Source organism: Tamandua tetradactyla, chromosome 16 (assembly GCF_023851605.1).
Source record: "Tamandua tetradactyla isolate mTamTet1 chromosome 16, mTamTet1.pri, whole genome shotgun sequence".
NCBI classification, from domain to species: Eukaryota; Metazoa; Chordata; class Mammalia; order Pilosa; family Myrmecophagidae; genus Tamandua; species Tamandua tetradactyla.
This window is the reverse complement of record NC_135342.1, coordinates 19288010-19303151: the sequence shown is the minus strand read 5'-3', so window position 1 is coordinate 19303151 and position 15142 is coordinate 19288010. Positions and strand designations below refer to the sequence as shown.

Here is a 15142-nt window from a genome sequence, read left to right as displayed (position 1 = left end):
TATAATAGGATGTACATCTCAATTAACAGGAAATAAAGAAAGCCTGACACAGTACCTGATACATTATATAAGCTCTCAGTAAGTGACAATATGATGATTTTATCCTTAATTAACAGAGGCAGAAGTTGAGGATTAGTGAGAATATTACCTGAGGTCACAGGGCTGGCAAGAGGCGAGACAGCATTGGAATCTAACCAGGACTCTGGAGCACAGGTCCCTCATCTTGTCTCCATGAGGTTTCTAATTACACAACCAAGAGATGGAGGGATGTACTTATGGATGGGAGAAAGAGGGGTTAGAGGCTATACAGCATCTTCTGAAAATGATCTGCTAAGAAAGAATGGAGTCAGCTCATCAGGATCCTAATACTGACTCTTCTAACTTACAGGCGTTTACAGCCTGTTTCCTCATCTACAAAATGGGGATAATGGCATCCAACTGAGGGGTTATTAAGAAGTGTTGGTGAATAAATACAAGTAAGGATTTAATACATGACAGCTATCGATGTTCTTGGATCTTCTCCTCCAAGCAAAGGTGCTCTAGAAGGGAAGAGATGACAACAATGTACCCACTGTTAAAGCTTGGGAGAGAGATCAGTTCATAACTTCCAATTCCCTTTGTTCTGGCTCTAAAGGTCTATAGCCTCCTGCTCTTCTCAGTAACAGGGTTTTGTAAGGAGACCTGACATTTTACAACATTTAGTAGGAAAAATCAAGTGTGGTCTGGAATGCCTGGCTCAGTCTGCTTACTACCTGCAGCAAGACCACTTTTCTAGGCATGAATTTTCACTTTTTGCTCATTCCTGGGTTGTCAAGTTCTCTCATGCTTTTCCTTCTGTGAATCCAACTAATTTGAGGACTGGTTTACCCATTCTTTCCCTGAAGAATTTTCACTCATCCTTCAAATCCCTCCTCTGGAAGTCTTCCATCACCATGTCAGGGAGGGAAATTAGTGATTTAAAAAACTGCTTTGCCTGTGAGATGATTAACACTTATTAGTCTTTTTATCTCCAGTGTCTAAAATACAGGGTGTGCTCAAAACATGGAGTCAAAGAACATTTGAAGATACTCTCAGTCAGGTATGAAATGGACTAATTATCTCCAAGGATCCTCTGAGCTGTAAAACTCTGAGGTGCTCCTAACTGAAAGGAGGAAAGCATGAATTTTATCTTTCAATTTCTTCCTTTGGGTCTCTTATTTGCCTTGCCTGAGTAACATCAAGGTCATCCTTAGAATCACTCATAAAAGGGTCAATCATGGACTCTGGATATGGCAAAAACTTTGAGTATTTATTCATTTCTTTATTAATAACCATCGCCCTTCAAATTGCATCTCCTCCAAGAGTCTTCCCTGGAAATCCTTTATGTAATTTAAGTGCCCCACACCGCCATTTTCCTTGTCCCATTCACTTCCTTTTTATATTTAGCACTCATTACTCAATAGCATGTTTTATTTATGCTGCTTGCTTAATTTTTACCACCCTGTTTAGAATATAAGCTACATTGTTTTCTTAACTGTTCTTCCTCCAGTGTCTAACAGATTTCATGGGCTGTAGCAAGCACTCCACAGAGATTTGTTGAAAAGAGATGAATGACTGAACCTGAAAGTGGTCAAAATGGGAAATTCTATGTTGTATATGCTACCACAATAAAAAAAGATTATTTAAAATGAATAGCTCATGAACAGTTGATATCCTATATTAATTAGATCAGAGTTTCATTACCACTCACTGGGATGACTCATTCATTCATTTATTTATCCAACACGTACTTACTGAACACCTACCTAGTGTCACACATAATCCTATATATTAAAGATAGATCAGCAGGTGGGGCAAATGGCAGAGTAGGGAGGAGTGGAATTTAGTTACATCTCCAGGGCTGCTAGTAAACAGCCAGGAACTGTCTGGAAAAACTGTGTGGAGGGCAGCTGTGACTGGATACACATGGTATACCAGTCTGAAATGGGTGGAAGAGCTGAATTCATAGCACAGAACTGCAAGTTAATCTCCCAAACTGTGGAGGCTGGCACCCTACCTTCACTGTCATGGCAGTCTGTTTTGGAGATACTTTCCCATGGAAAAGTAACCAATCTTTATTAGGAACAAGGGAAGGAAGCTCAACTAAACTCCAAATACAGTATTAATTAACAAATTTGCACAGCTGAATATAAGCTCCAATCACAGAGAAAGCCAGAAGAAGCAGAAAAGGAACCCTGAAGTCTCTCCCACCAGAGCAGACATGGTCCTGAAAGAAAACAACAACAAAAAAACAGAGGCCTCTCTCAACCAACACAGCAAGTGAACTCACTGCCCTCCCCATCTCTACATGGGAAATGACTCCCAGGGGTGTAAACCTCCCTGGCAACATAGGACAGAATCCTAGGATGAGCTGAAACTCAGCATTAAGGGATGGAAAAAACTGTCTTGAATAAAAAGGGGAAGAGAGAAATGAGACAAAATAAAGTGTCAGTGGCTGAGAGATTTCAAACAGTTGAGAGATTATCCTGGAGGTTATTCTTATGCATTACATAGATATCCCCTTTTTTAGTTTATGGCGTATTAGAGGGGCTAGAGGGAAGTGCCTGAAATTCTAGAGCTGTGTTCCAGTAGTCATGTTTCTTGAAGATGACTATAATGATACAGCTTTCACAATGCAACTCTGTGATTATGAAAACCTTGTGTCTGATGGCCCTTTTATCTATAGTATGGACAGATAAGTTAAAAATATGGATAAGAAATAAATAATAGGGGGGAAAAAGTTTAAAATAAATTGAGTACATTGAAATACTAGTGGCTAATGAAAGGGAGTGGTAAGCGGTATGGCATGTATGAGCTTTTCCTTTTTTCTTTCTTTTGCTGGAGAGATGATGTGCCAGTTTGAATCTGTGGTGGACCTGAGAAAAGCCATGCCCTTTGATCCTCATTCAATATTGCCAGGTGGGAGCATTTTGGTTGTTTCTATGAAGATGGGACCCACCCAACTGTGGGTGGTAAGTTTTTATTAGATGATTTCCATGGAGGTGTGACTCCACTCACTGAAGGTGGAGTTGCTTGCTGGAATCCTTTAAAAGAGGAAACATTTTGGAGAGAGTCCCTTTTGGTAGAGCCATAAGAAAGCCAGCAGATGCCACCATGTTTGCCACATGCCCTTCCAGCTGAGAGAGAAACATTGAATGTCGTCGGCCTTCTTGAACCAAGGTATCTTTCTCTAGACACCTTTGATTGGACATTTCTATAGACTTGTAATTGGGACATTTTCTTGGCCTTGGAACTGTAAACTAGCATCTGATTAAATTCCCCTTTTCAAAAGCCATTCTGTTTCTGGTATATTGCATTCTGGCAGCTAGCAAACTAGAACAGATGAAAATGTTCAAAAAATGATCATACTGATGAATTCACAACTATGTGATGATACTGTGAGCCACTAATTGTAACTATGTCAAGAATGTTTGTATGTCAAGAACGTTTGTATTTTTGTTGCTGTTGTTGTTTATAATAAAAATATTAAAAAACAAATAAACAAAAAAAAGAAAACAGGGCTTTGGAGTTGCCTGAGCTCAGAATACTGGAAGGAGGCTGTGCCACATGAAAAGAGGCATACACAGAATTGAGTACAAAATCTGACTATTGAATGGAAAACATGGGGCCTGGGGCCTGGTTCCGAAAGGGATTTATTAAGTATTCTTAATAGCCTATCAAAGAAAACGTCAGGCATTTTCAATTGTCAGCACTGATCGAGGCAACAGCAGAGTTATGGGGTTTCTGAGAAACAAAGTAACAATTCAATTAAAGGGGATAATTCCCTAAAGGGTGTATCGTCCCCAAGGAAAGGGGGGTAGGGCCAAGTACAAGTGGTGGCTCTCATTCACAGAATTCAGGCCCAGGGGCTGGAAAACAGAAACAATTTAAGTCCACTTTCTACCTCAGCTTCTGCATCAACCACACCTTGGCAGGGACAGTGTCTGCTGAGAATTTAAAGGTACCACATCATTTTACACAGATGGGGAACTTCAGGCTGGCAAACACCAACTGCTGGGCAGGGAAGCAAAAGCACAGAATCAAGAGGTCTCACAAGAAAGACCAGCAGCCTGCTGGGTGTCATCCTTAGGGAACTCTGAAACTGATTACACCATCTTCCTGAGACTTGGGCTTGTCTTGACTCAGAATAGATGATTGGGGTCCATCATATCTAGGGAGACCCTCCTCAAAAAGATTCCATATAGGCAGAGCAAGAACCAGAAAAAAAGAGATCTGAAAATTTCTGATCAGTGAAACAGAAGCTATGAAAGAGGTCTAGAATAAGTTGATTTGAATGTCAAAGAACAGAGGACAAAGTCAACCAAAAAGAAAACCCTAATTAAAAGAGTGAAAACAACTTCCAGAATAAATTAATTAGGGAAGTCAGATGACTAGACATCAGCAAAAACATGTGTCATACTAGGAAACACGAAGATACAGCCCAGGCAAAGAAACAAATTAATACAAAAAAAAGATACAGAAGTTAAAGTAACTAATTAATGATGCTCAAACAAATTGTCTAAATCAAATCAAAAGTCAAATCAATGAATGAAGAAAAATATAGCAGGAGTTGAAGGATATAAAGCAGACCCTGTATGACCATCCAGAAGAACTCGAAAACTTGAAACAACAAATCACAGCACTTACGGGAATGAAAGGCACAACAGAAGAGTTGAACAACACAATGGACACATATAACAGCAGATCTGAAGTGGCAAAAAAAAAGGATTAGTGAACTGGAGGACATGACATCTGAAATCCTACACCCAAAAAAACAGATAGGGAAAAGAATGGAAAAATATGAGAAGGGTCTCAGAGAAGTGAATGACAACATGAAGCACATGAATATACATGTTATAGGTGTACCAGAAGGGGAAGAGAAGGGAAAGGGGCAGAAGGAGTAGTGAAGGACATAATCACTGAAAATTTCCCAACTGTTATGGAATTTAAGCAGTGCAGCATACACCAAATAGAAAAGATCTGAATAGACATATTCCAAGACATTTACTAATCAGATTGACAAATGTCAAATGTCAAACACAGAGAAAGGAAGCTCACAGATTAACTGCAGATTTCTCAGATGAAATCATGGAGGCAGGAAGACAGTGGTATAATGTATTTAAGATACTGAAAGAAATGAAGAAATCTGTATCTGGCAAAACTCTCCTTCGAAAATGAGGCAGAGTTTATAATGTTCTCAGGGTAAAAGACATGGAGAGTATGTGAACAACAGACCCACTCTACAAGAAATACTAATGGAGCACTATAGGCAGATAGGAAAAGAGTACAGAGAGGTTTCTAGAAGCGTGTAGAAATGAAGATGATCAGTAAGGATTAAAAGAGAGAAAGATATATACACATGGCACATAAAATCCAAAAGACAAAACAGTAGAAGAAAGCACTGCCTTTACAGTAATACTCATGTGTTAATGGATTAAACTCCCTAATCAAAAGACATAGGCTGGCAGAACTAATTAAAAAAATGGGACCCATCGATATGCTTTTTATAGGAGACCCAGTTTATACATAAGGACAAAAACAGGTTAAAAGTGAAAGTTTCAAAAAAAAATATTTCATGCAAACTACAACAAGAAAACAGCAAGTGTAGCTATACTCATATCAGAAAAATAGGACTTGAAATGCAAAAAAATTAAAAGAAACACAGGATACTACATATTAAGAAAGGCAAAACTCATCAAGAAGACATAACAATCATAAATATTTATGCACTGAGCCAGACAGTCCCAAAATACATGAGGCACACAGTAACAACCCTGAAGGGAGAAGCTGTGACCTCAACAATAATAGTTGGAGACTTCAAAACACTGCTCTCATCAATAGATAGAACATCTAGACAGAGGATCAATCAGGAAACAGAGAGTTTGAATAGTCCAATAAATGAACTACTCTTTTTTTTCAGTTTTTTTTATTAATTAAAGAAAAAAAAGAAATTAACACAACATTTAGAAATCATTCCATTCTACATATGCAATCAGTAATTCTTAACATCATCACATAGATGCATGATCATCATTTCTTAGTACATTTGCATCGATTTAGGAAAAGAACTAGCAAATGAACTACTCTTAATAGACATTTACAGATATTACATAGCACTACATCAGGATACATATTTTTCTGAAGTGCTCTTGGGTCATTCTCCAGGATAGACCACATGTTGGGTCACAAAGCAAGTCTCCATACATTTAAAAGGACTTAAATTAAAAATCAAAAACCAAAAAACATTCTCAAATCATAATGGAATGAATTCGCAAATCAATATGGGAAGAAAGAGAGAAAATTCACAAGTAATAGAGGCTAAACAGACTCGCAGCTCAGCCCAGGCCTTTGGAGATGCAGAAAGGAATCACCCCAGGGAAAGCTGTTGGAACCCAGAGGTCTGGAGAGAAAGCCAGCAGAGATCGCCCTATGTCTTCTCATGTAAGAAAGAACCTCAGTTGAAAGTTAGCTTCCTTTCCTCTGAAATAAATCCCCTTTTATTAAAAGCCAATCCAGGAGGTGCCAAGATGGTGGCTTAGCAAGGTGAACAATTTAGTTCATCCTCCAGAACAGCTACTAAATAACCAGGAACAGTACAGAACAACTTCTGGGGCCACATCAGTGACTGGACACACAGCATACCCCAATCTGGACCAGCTGGACCGGCTACGAGTCCCCCCCAGAACTGTGAGTTCCCCAAGCAGCGGCAGCCAGTGCCCCACCCCCACAGGCTGCTTCCCAGAGGGGAAAGGAAAGGGACTTTGCCAGCAGCAGGGGCTGAGCGCAACCAAACACCAATTGTGGAATTAATTAACAAATTCTGATAACTAAAAATAGGCCCCCAGCTCAGGTGAACCTGGTCAAAGCGGAGATCGCTCATTTTTGCCCTGACTCCAAGGGGGCAGGGCTGATGGAAAAAGAAAAAAAAAAAAAGAGAAACAGGTTTTTGTGGCTGTTTCTACAAAGGCTTGACTGCCTTTGGATACAGCAGCAGGACTTCTCAGGCTGCAACTGCCCCAGGAATAGGCAGAAACAAGCTTGTTTGCGGGCTTGTCTGGAGCCTGTGCCTTCCCCAGGGGAGGGGTGAAGCCCAACTCAGGTGGAATCCCTCCCTTAAGGAATTCAGACCCCAGGGCTTGGTAATTTGAAACCACTAAAACCAGCCTACAACTTCTCCTCTGTCTCCACCATGCCCCCAGCTAGGGAGAGTCTGCCAAAGTTAAAGATACCACATCATCTTATGCTGGTGGGACCTGCAGGCAGACGAGCGCCACACACTGGGCAGGATAAGAAAAACAGAGCCCAGAGACTTCACAGGACTTTCAACCTGCGGGATTTCACCCTCAGGGAAAACTGAGGCAGGTGACTCTTTCCTCCTAATAGGAGGCCAGTTTGGTCTGGGAAAATCTGGCTGGGGTCTACAGTACCAAAGTAGACCCTCCTAAGGGTGGGGGGAAAAAGACACCATACAGGCAAGGCAAGAAACGAGAAAACAAGAACTGAAAAATTCTCCTCTGTTAAACAAAATTTAAGCTAGAGGTCCAGATAAAGCTGAACTGAATGTCAAAGAATAGACCGACAACAGATCCATCCAGCAAGAAAACCCTAGGTAAAGGAAGTGAAAACAACCTCCAGAATAAACTAATTAAGATAATTAAATGCCTAGACACCAGCAAAAAATAAATCACACAAGGAAAACTGAAGACATGGCCCAGTCAAAGGAGCAAACCAACAATTCAAATGAGATACAGGAGTTGAAACAATTAATTCAGAATATACAAACAGACATGGAAAACCTCATCAAAAATCAAATCAATGAATTGAGGGAGGATATGAAGAAGGCAAGGAATGAACAAATAGAAGATAAACAACACACTCTTAAACAACTAGTAGGTCAAGGAGGAAATTACAAGAGAAGTCAGTAAACTTCTTGAGGCAAATGAAAACATATCACAACTTATGGGATGCAGTAAAGGCAGTGCTGAGAAGGAAATTTATTGCCTTAGATGCTTATTTTTAAAAAGAAGAGCAAAAATTGAGGAATGAACTGTTCACCTGGAAGCACTAGAGAAAAAACAGAAAACTAAATCCAAAACAAACAGAAGGAAAGAAATAACACAAATTAGAGCAAAAATCAATGACATTAAGAACATGAGAACAACAGAGAATCAATAAAATCAGAAATTGGATCTTTGAGAAAATCAATAAAATCAATGGATCCTTAGCTCAGCTGACCAAGAGAAAGAGAAGATGCAAACAAATGGTCAAAAATGGGAGAAGGGACATAACTACTAACCCCACAGAAATAAAGGAGTTAAGAGAATACTACAAGTAACTATATTCAAACTAGACAACTTAGACGAAATGGACAATGCTCTAGAAAGAATGAGTAACCAACAATGACTTGAGGAGAAAGAGTAGACCTCAACAAACCAACCACAAGCAAAGAGACAGAATCAGTCATCAGAAACCTCACACAAAAGAATTCAGGACCAGATGGCTTCACATGTGAATTCTAACAATCATTCAAGTAAAAAATGAGTGTCAATCCTGCTCAAATTCTTCACAAAAATTGAAGTGGAAGGAAATGATGTAACTAATTCTACAAAGCCTACATCACCCTAATACCAGAGCCAGACAAAGATACTAGAAAAAAAATTACAGGGGAGGCAATGGTGGTGCAGTGGCAGAGTTCGTGCCTGCCATGCCGGAGACCCGGGTTCAATTCCCAGTGCCTGCCCAGGTAAAATAAATAAATAAATAAAAATTAAAAAAAATAAAAAATTACAGACCAATCTCTTTAAGGAATATAGATGAAGAAATCCTCAACAAAAAACTTGGAAATAGAATCCAGCAGCACATTAAAAGAATTATATACCAAAACCAAGTGGGTTTTATTCTAGGTATGCAAGGCTTAAAATCAATTAATACAACATACCATTTCAATAAAACAAAGCAGAAAAAACACATGATCATCTCAATTGATGGAGAAAAGGCATCTGATAAAAATGAACATCGTTTCCTGATAAAAACACTTCATTTGATAGGAATAGAAGGACACCTCCTCAACAGATAAAGACAATGTGTGAAAAATCCACAGCTAACATCACAATTGTGCTGTTTTGAAAGGAAGTATGTCCCCTAGAAAATCCATGTTTTAACCAAAATCCCATTTCATAAAAGTAGAATAATCCCTGTTCAATACTGTATGTTTGAAACTGTGATTGGAATGTATCCCTGGATGATGTGATTTAGTCAAGAGTGGTTGTTAAACTGGATTAGGTGATGGCATGTCTCCACCTATTTGGGTGGGTCTTGATTGGTTTACTGGAGTCCTATAAAAGAGGAAACATTTTGGAGAAGGAGATTCAGAGAGAGCAAAGAATGTTGTAGTACCACGAAGCAGAGTCCACCAGCCAGCAACCTTTGGAGATGAAGAAGGAAAACACCTCCTGGGGAGCTTCATGAAACTAGAAGCCAGGAGAGAAGAAGCTAGCATATGATGCCGTGTTTGCCATGTGCCCTTCCACTTGAGAGAGAAACCCTGAATTTCAGCAACCTTCTAGAACCAAGGTATCTTTCCCTGGATGCCTTTGATTGGACATTTCTATAGACTTGTTTTAATTGGGACATTTTCTCGGTCTTAGAATTGTAAACTAGCAACATATTAAATTCCTCCTTTTAAAAGCCATTCAGTTTCTGGTATACTGTATTCTGGCAGCTAGAAAAGTAGAACACTCAATAGAAAAGGACTGAAAGCTTTCCCTCTAAGATCAGGAAAATGACAAAGATGCTCACTGTCACCACTGTTATTCAACATTCTACTGGAAGTTCTACCTAGAGCAATTAGGCCAGAAAAAGAAATAAAAGGCATCAAAATAGGAGAGGAAGAAATAAAACTCTCACTGCTTGGAGATGACATACCATATGTACAAAATCCAAAAAAATCTACAATAAAGCTACTAGAGCTAATAAGTGAGTATAGTAAAGTTGGGGGTTACAAGACCAATATGCAAAAATGAGCAGTATTTGTAAACAACAGAAATGAACAATGTGAGGAAGAAATTAAGAAAAAGAATTCCATTTACAGTAGCAAACAAAAGAATCAAATATTTAGCAATAAATTAAACATAAAAGACCTAATTTTAACATAAAAGACCTACAAAAAATTGCTAAAAGAAATCAAGGAAGAACTAAGTAAATGGAAGCACATACTATGCCCATGGATTGAAAGTCTAAAAATAGTTAAGATGTCAATTCTACCCAAACTGATTTATAGATCCCATGGTATACAATCAACATCCCAACAACTTACTTTGCAGAAATAGAAAAACCAATAGTGAAGTTTATTTGGAAGTGCAGTGTGCCCTGAATAGCTAAAAATATTCTGAGAAAGAAAAATAAAGTGGTAGGTCTCATACTACCCGACATTAAAGCATGTTAGAAAGCTAGTGATCAAAACAGTATGGTACTTGCCCTTTGATTACTATCCAGAAACCTATAACCTTCAGTTTGGTTTTAGGCCAGGTTAAGCCCTAAAACCCAGGCGGGGCCAGGCTCTCCTAGAACATTAACTAGTTCCATCCCCTTATCCCATATTACCAACATTCCTTTCCAATATGAAAAAGTTAGAATGGGCAAAGCCCAAATACCCCTAAAGATTGGGAGAAATACCAGAGAAGGTGACATTATAACAGAAAAGATAGGATTGAACAAATGAGTATGACTGTTCAATCATTATACTGATATTTCTTTTAGTCTCCAGTGTCTTGGAGCAACTAGAAGTAAAAACCTAAAATTGCGGAACTGTGGCCCATACCAACCTCTGAAATCTGCTCTACAACTAATTGTTGCAGTGTGTTTTGAAATTTATTGCTTTATTGTATACATATTATTTTTCAAAATTTCAAAGAAATGGGAAAAAAAACACCCCCAACTCAGCATGGTATTCTGGCATATAGATAGATGTACTGACCAATAGAATCAAACTGAGTATTCAGAAATAGACCCTCTCATCTGTGGACAAGTGATCTTTGATAAGGCGATCAAATCAATTCAACTAGAACAGAGCAAGTAGTTTTATTTGTATAAAATAAATGGTTTTAACAAAACGAGGAAATGTAGGAAAAAGCCTGAATAAATATATTAAATTGCTGAAGGTTTGCAGAAAAGGAAATTATGGTCAAAGTTGAAAAAAAGATTTGATGGGCCCACTGAAATTTTTTTAAAGCTTTAATATAAAATAATACAATGATGCAAAACTAAAATTTGGTTTTCTCTCTATTAAACCATCAAAGTTTTCTTGGACTGTTGGTCTGTTTTAGTAAAAAGTTAAAACATTTTCTAAATAATCAATGTAAAAAAGTAGAGAGTCTGCATTTTATCAAAATAACTTCTTGTACTTTATGTTAACTGTATCATGATTTTGGCTGTTTAAAAAGAATCATCTCACTTTTAGGAAGGCTAAGTTTTTCCTCAGTCTTATTAAATAAGGAACTCAATACTATTTCAAACCCAATGACTTTTAACATTTTGCTTTCTCAAAATCAAACCCAGAAAAAATTTTTTTATTCCAAACAGGGGCAAAAAAAATCTGCTCTTTAATTTTGTAAAAATGAAGTGCTAAAAATAAAGTTCATTTCATAAGTTTTAAGTTGCATAAAATTGTTTAGAAAATGTTATACAAATTAAAACATTTTCTAACATTCTGGCAATAACTAATCTACATAACATTAAACATCAGCATAATGTTGCTAATCATAGTTCTTTGTTTAACCAAACCTTCTCAGTTCTGCTTAGAGAAATAAAATAATAGAACAACATCAAAACACCCTGTAGTTTCTTTCCTGGACCATGCACCTAAAAACAAACAAACAACAACAAAAAAACCCAAAAACCCTGTAGCCCAGTAAATCATCAAATTCATTTTTTTCCATCTGGGAAATCTGGCTACAGGGTAACCTACAGTACTTCACCCTTGAAAAAAATTCAATTCTATATTTTCATATGTGTCATAAATCTACTTTCTTAAACACCGCTCTCTCTGTCACCCTCTTCCTTTTTATCTTCCCCCCAAACCTCATCCTTATCCTTTGTTATGCTGCCACGCCAGTCCTGCAACTCTTATCGCCCTAACACCTCGAATTCACACACAATCGAACTCAAAAACTTCTTTAAAAAAAAAAAAAACAAATTCCTCCCTTGCTTATAAGTGCTGGCTCTGTCTCTCTTTCAGAATCAGCATACTCAGCCATCCCTAACCCCCTTTCCCTCAGGATTTACACCCCAAATACACCAACACTCCAAAAGGAAATCAGCACTCTCTTTCAAAATAAAGCAATCAAGGCACCTCATCCCCCTCCTCACCAGGCTAGGAATAACCACAGGAATAGAAATCGGAATAGGGGGGTCTCACTTATTCCCAGGAACCATCCTTCTGCCATTTCTAGCTCCCCTCCAATTATTAATATTCCTTTTCCTATTTCTAGAACAACACCTTTTCAAAGTCTTAACACATATTCTGTAAAATAAAACACAAAACAAAAAAAACCAAACCTATTAAATCTATACCCATCCAAATTATTCATATCCTCTTTCTCCAAGATTACAAACATCAGCGTCTCAACACTTCCGGTGAGCAACATAATCAATTAAAACTAAATCTCCACTCCTCCAACGAAAAGGTAGAGGAAACCAACCAATCCGTGGGCCCCTAACAGCAGGAAGCAGCCAGATCTGACAACCCCGTTTCACCACATCATCCTCTAACTCTTCCCCACCTCCTCTGATTTTTTTTCTACATAATTAAAAAGACCAGAATACTTGAGAGCTGAGCCTGAGGAATAGGCAAAGATGTCCCAGCATGGAGAATCAGCATCTCCAGACTTCCCCGCACTCCTCTGGGAACTTTCCAAACTCAAATTTCTCACCCTCCAGCAGCAGGGTCCTTGCGATACCCTCCCTTACTCGACCTTCACAGTAGCATTCACATTATAAATAAACTCGCCTGCTCAACCCCTACCCTCAACTTCCTTTACAACTCCTACCCTAACCAAGGCTGGCTGGAGTTGATTTCTAGAGTCAACCCTCCCTGCTGTCCCTCTGCTAACAAACCTTCCCTTCGCTGCCGGTGTCGTGTCTCAGTCTCCGCTGCGCGTCTCCAACCCCCACCCAGGCCTGACTTCCAGCGGGAAGGTGGGACGAGGTTGTGAAGCGCCGGGAAGACCCTGAAACCCAGCGAGGCACGAGTCGGACCCGCCCCCAACCCGGGGACCCATGAACTGCCCTAAACACCAAGGGGCGCAAACTGCTGTCTCCACCACCAGTTTGAGCCCTCCACCGCTAGCCACAGTTTCTCTTTCCCTAGAGCGAGGTCCTACACTTGCGGACCCCACATCCGGGCCAGGAAACCTTGGAGAGGACGCCGAGAGCTGGGCTGACTCACTCTGGGTAGGGATAGATGGTAGAGGCCACGCTCTCCAGCAGCGGAAGTGCCTGAACCCGAGGCAGCGACGGGAATTCCGCGAGAGCGATGGCCACAGCCTTGCCTTCCTGGTGCGGAAGTACCGTCAGTGCGGACGCAGCTGACGGACTACAATTCCCAGAATCCAAGACCGTAACACTCGATTGCCGCTATTTTTGTGTGGAAGCCCGTTTAGTTCAGAGTTCACTGTGAACTTTTTCTTTTTCTTTCTTTTCTCGTTCCGTTTCTCTCCTCCCTCTCTCCTTTCCTCCTTTCCTTCCGTCTTCCTTTTTTCCCCTCAGTTTTGAGTTACTGTACCACTGTTACGTAAATGCTGCCATATAGGAGAGAAAAGTGAAGCTTGCGATCAGAAAATAAAATCACATTATACCAGACAAGTGAAGTCTAAGATAAAAGTGAAGAACCTCCAGGGGTATGGGTTGGGGTTGCACAGGACACGGAATTTAAGAACAGAGCATCTGAGACTTGGTTTGCTTCTATTGTCTTCTTTACCTGTGACTGGATGAATCTAGACCCCTGATAATAAATCCTGTCATTCACTCCAAGATACTAAAGTCTCTGATCAGGCTACAGAACAATAACAACAACCTTCTAACTTTTATAGACTTTAATTACTCGTTTTGATGATCTGTATTCTGAGAAATGAAAGGCTCTGGACTTCAGGATACTGAAGGAAATACTGTAATTGAAAAAAGAATCTGAATATATCTTGAAAATGTTTCTTCCAACTTCAAAAATCTCATAATGCACATCCATCCTGCTCTTGATATCATAAGCACAATAGATTGTCTTATTTTTCTAAAAACTGACTGAAATCCAGGACCCAGGGCTATTCAAAAAAAAGGAGGGGGTCGGGGAGAGTTAGAGTCTCCTGTGCAGATAACGAATAAATTTAACCCTTGAGAGCCAGCAGTGCCCACCTTTCTACTGAGAAAGAACATAAAAGCATTTTAAACTGTATTATAAAAAAATGAAAGAAGAGTAATATGAACTCCTATGACCTCATCCTCCGGATTCAACATTTATTAATGTATTGCCACTTTTATTTATCTTTGATTCCTTATTCTATTTATGTATGAATATATACAAAATACACTTTCCATTTTAACATTTCTAATAATACAGTTCCGTGGCATTAGTATTACAATGTCGTCCTACTATCACCACTAATAAATTATTAAAACTTCCTTATCACCTGAAACAGAAACTCTTTGCCCATTAAATAATAACTGCTAATTGCCCTTCTCCTTAGTCCCTATTAACCTCCAATTCACTTAGTATAATTCTGCTTATTCTAGATCTTTCACATAAGTGGAATCATTCCATATTTATCCTTTTGGGTTTGGAATTATTTCACTTTGCATAATGTTTCCAAGGTTTATTTAGGATCTACTAGTACTTCAATCAATTTCATGTATGAATATTATTCCATTGGCATAAATATACTATATTGTGTTTACACATTCATCGGTGGATGGATTTTTCAGTTGTTTCCGTCTTTAGGCTACTGTGCAAAATGTTGCTATGAACATTGTATCTTTTGACAATCTATGAATTTTTCTTAAATTTCCATTTTTGCAACTGTGGTATTTTAAATCTATCTGTAACATCATGCCATTTCCCCCTAAGTATTTCCACACA

The 15142-nt window shown here is 38.9% G+C and overlaps 1 protein-coding gene across 2 annotated transcripts in view; it reads right to left on the bottom strand.

Moving 5' to 3' along the window:
• Nucleotides 1–13572, bottom strand: part of LOC143659029 (uncharacterized) — a 66060-nt gene extending 52488 nt beyond the window's left edge. The window contains exon 1 of one of the 2 annotated variants that reach the window (XM_077131525.1): nucleotides 13463–13572. The gene's annotated coding sequence lies outside the window, so the exon portion shown is untranslated. The other variant, XM_077131526.1, reaches the window with a different exon arrangement.
• Nucleotides 13573–15142: the final 1570 nt, after the last annotated feature.